A 3,922-nucleotide genomic window follows, 5' to 3' on the forward strand; every position below is an offset into this window, starting at 1 on the left:
GATTGAGGCAGGGTTGAAAATATGGACAGATAACTAACCATAAAAAATATTATACTGATTTGTAAAAGATCCAGGTATAAATTTTAGTGTTGAAAAAGAACAATATCTTGAATTATATCAGATACAGCTACAGAGTGAATTAGCGAATGGAAAATAGATCAGGAAAAAATCATCTGGAATGTAGCACAGAGTCATAAAAGAATGGAGAGAATGGATTAGTGAATTAGACATCTTGCTATAGATGCAAGAAAATACAAAATGTATTATAAGAATTGTAATGTAAACATGAAGGGCAAAGGGTCGCAAGATAAAGTGAAGAGATAATAGTCAAAAACTTTTCCAAACTAATAATGACAATTGTCTTGGCCCATTCATGCTACTCTAATAAAATACCTGAGACTGGTGCTGTAACCTGCACAGCACAAAACAGTTCTCCAAATGCAGGTGGTGGGTTGGATTAAGAAAATAAGAGGGATATGTTTGTTAGTTTACCTCCTTTGTGCCCGTGGATTCCCCTGAGAAAGCATCATTAAAGTCTCTGTTCCTTCTGCCATCATGTCTAAATCAGAGTCCCCTGAAGAGCCTGAACAGCTGCAGAAGCTATTTATTGAAGGACTGAGCTTTGAACAACTGATGAGAGTCTGAGAAGCCATTTTGAACAATGGGGAATACCCATGCACTGTGTGGTAATGAGAGACCCAAACACCAAGACCTCCAGGGACTTTGGGTTTGTAACTTATGCCACTGTGGAGGAAGTGGGTGTAGCCATGAATTCAGGACCACACAAGGTGGTTGGAAGAGTTGTGGAACCAAAGTGAGCTGTCTCAAGAGAAGATTCTCAAAGACCAGGGATCCACTTAACTGTGAAAAAGTTCTTTGTTGTTGGCATTAAAGAAGACACTGAAGAACATCACCTACGAGATTACTTTGAACAGTATGGGAAAATTTAAGTTTTGAAATCATGACTGACAGAGGCAGTGGAAAGAAGAGGGACTTTGCTTTTGTAACTTTTGATGACCATGACTCTGCGGATAAGATTGTCACTCAGAAATACCATACTGTGAATGACCACAACTTTGAAGTAAGGAAAGTCCTGTCAAATCAAGAGATCTCTAGTGCTTCATCTAGTCAAAGAGATTGAAGCGGTTCTGGAAACTTTGGTGGTCATTGTGGAGATAGTTTTGGTGGAAATGACAATTCTGGTCATGGAGGAAACTTCCGCTCTGATGGTGGTAGATATGGTGGCAGCGGGAATGGCTACAATGGATTTGGTAATGACAGAAGCAATTTTGGAGGTGGTGGAGGCTACAATGGATTTGGTTATGACAGAAGCAATTTTGGAGGTGGTGGAGGCTACAGTGGATTTGGTTATGACAGAAGCAATTTTGGAGGTGATGGAACCTACAATGATTTTGGCAATTACAACAATCAGTCATCAAATTTTGGACCCATGAAGGGTGGAAACTTTGGAGGCAGAAGCTCTGGACCTTGCAGTGATGGAGGCCAATACGTTGCCAAAACAGGAAACGAAGGTGACTATGGCACTTCCAGCAGCAGCAGTAACTGTGGCAGTGGCAAAAGGTTTAAATACTGCCAGGAAACAAAGCTTAGCAGGAGAGGAGAGCCAGAGAAGTGCAGGGAAGCTACAGGTTACAACAGATTTGTGAACTCAGCCAAGCACAGTGGTGCAGGGCCTAGCTGCTACCTAGGAAGACAGGGTTTAGATAATATTCATGTGAATGGGCAAAAAACTTGAGGACTGTCTTTGTAGCTAATTATATAACAGGTTATTTTAGTTCTGTTCCTGGGAAAGTTGTAAAGCATTCCAACAAAGGGTTTTAATGTTTTTTTTTTTGCACCCATGCTGTTGATTGATAAATGTAATAGCCTGATCATGAAACTGAATACATGTGTCTTAGCAAAAGAAAATAAGAAATTATAAGAAATAAAGGCAAATACTCACTATGAGTAGAAGTAGGACTTGATGGGTGATCCAGCTCTGATGGGGTCTGTTCTAACAATGAGTGAGGCTCTGTGTGTTTATTTTATAGGTTTTAAACATGAAAAGGGATTCATATTGAAAAGGCTTCTTTGAAGTAGAAAGGAAGAAGTCTGTGAGCAAAAGAGTTTAGTTGAGCTTATCAGTTCATGCCCATCTCTTCTATCTCCAGGCAGTTAGAACTTGAATTCCAGAGTTTTGGATTAGTAAATTCCATGACAAGCATTGATAGGCATTCTTCCTATTAACAGGAGTGTCTGCAACAGGCCTTCCCTTGGCACTCTTGTACCAAAGGATTCCAGGGAAAGCCTTTCACTGTCCAGGATTACATAATTAAAAGCAATAATTTATTCCCAGCTCCCACAATTGGGTAGTTTATAAATAGTAAAAAAATAGATTTCTCATAGTTTTGGAGTCTTAGAAGCTAAAGATCAAGGTTTGGTAGGTTCAGTGTCTAGTGAAGGCTGTTTTCTGCTTCTACAATGGTGCTTCGAATGCTGTGCCCTCACATGGCAGAATGGATGAAACCAAAAATGGCGAATGTATTGGGTAGCCTGTTTTATAAGGTATTAATCATATTTACCGTGATTTAGTCACTCCCAAAGGCACTACCTCTTAATCCGGTAACACTGTGATTAAGTTTCAACATCTGAATTTGTGGGACACATTCCCCCATAACACTTAATATTGTCATTTTCAGAAGCATAATAAATACTAAGCAATATAATTAAAGATGTTCTTAACTCATGTTAAAATTACAGAAAATAAAACTTAGCAAAGCAAAAATAATATTTGGACAAACATTAAGGAGAGGTTACTTTCAAAAGATAATAGGAATAGAGGTACATTAAGAGTAAAGTTCTAACAACTATTTTTATGAAATTGGCAGAGTCAATCTAAAATTTTATGGCAGGTGAAAGAAATTATAAAATATTTTATTTTATAATTTTATAATAAGTCTCAATATCTGCTGTAGTCAAGTTCTTTCATTTTATACTTGACTACAGCAGATATTGAGACTTATTATAAATATTCAGTTATGAGGTATTGTGATATGGCACAAAGATAGAGTATAAAATAAATAAAATCCAGAAATAGACCCATATACATAAAACACTTAACTGATGACAAAATTTTTTCAGTGGAGAAGGAAGAAAAAAATTATTCTTCCAGTATAATAATGTTGAATAAATATGGTTCAAGGACTGGAAAAGGGACCATGACTACTGCCTTTAATTCTGTAACAGCACATCTTAGGTAACTTAATGTAACAGAACATTTTAGGTAACTTTATCAGCTGTAATGAGTTCAAAAGCAAAGCATTATGTTTTGATGATTATCTAACCTCAGGGTGGTGGGGTGGGAAAGGTTTTTCACAGTACAGAGGAAAACACTAATCATTTAAAAGATTGCTAAAGAGATCTATAGTAGAAGTAAAAACTTTATTCATTAGAATATATGAGGACAGTAAAGAGGTAAGCTGAAGTACACAGAAGGACTCACTTATATCCGGAATGTATAAAGAGTTCCCAAAATCAATAAGAAGTCAGAGATTCAGTAGAATCCTGGGCAAAATCTTATACAGGGATTTCACAAAAACAAGATGTCCACCATTGCCAGCAACATTTGAAAAGATGCCGATCCTAATAATAAGGAAATTACAAATGAGAAACTCAGTGAAGTGCTTATCTACCCAAACAGCAATCACTAAAGAGTCAAGCAAAAACTAGACAACATAAAGAGAATATAGAGGCAAAAAAGCTTCTGGTAGGATTATACATTTCCTTAAAATGATTGAGAACAGTTTAGGTAAGTTATTCAGTATTTACTAAAGTTAGCTTATTCATTCGGCACTTCCCAATATTCCATTTCTAGAGATACACTCAACAGAAATGTACCTAGATGGACAACAGTAGAGATACA

The 3,922-nt window shown here is 36.9% G+C and overlaps 1 pseudogene; it reads left to right on the plus strand.

The window, feature by feature from the left end:
• Window positions 1-555: 555 nt before the first annotated feature.
• LOC124991311 (heterogeneous nuclear ribonucleoprotein A1-like) lies at window positions 556-1,756 on the plus strand (annotated as a pseudogene).
• Window positions 1,757-3,922: the final 2,166 nt, after the last annotated feature.

This window comes from Sciurus carolinensis, chromosome 8, assembly GCF_902686445.1.
Source record: "Sciurus carolinensis chromosome 8, mSciCar1.2, whole genome shotgun sequence".
Taxonomy (NCBI): Eukaryota; Metazoa; Chordata; class Mammalia; order Rodentia; family Sciuridae; genus Sciurus; species Sciurus carolinensis.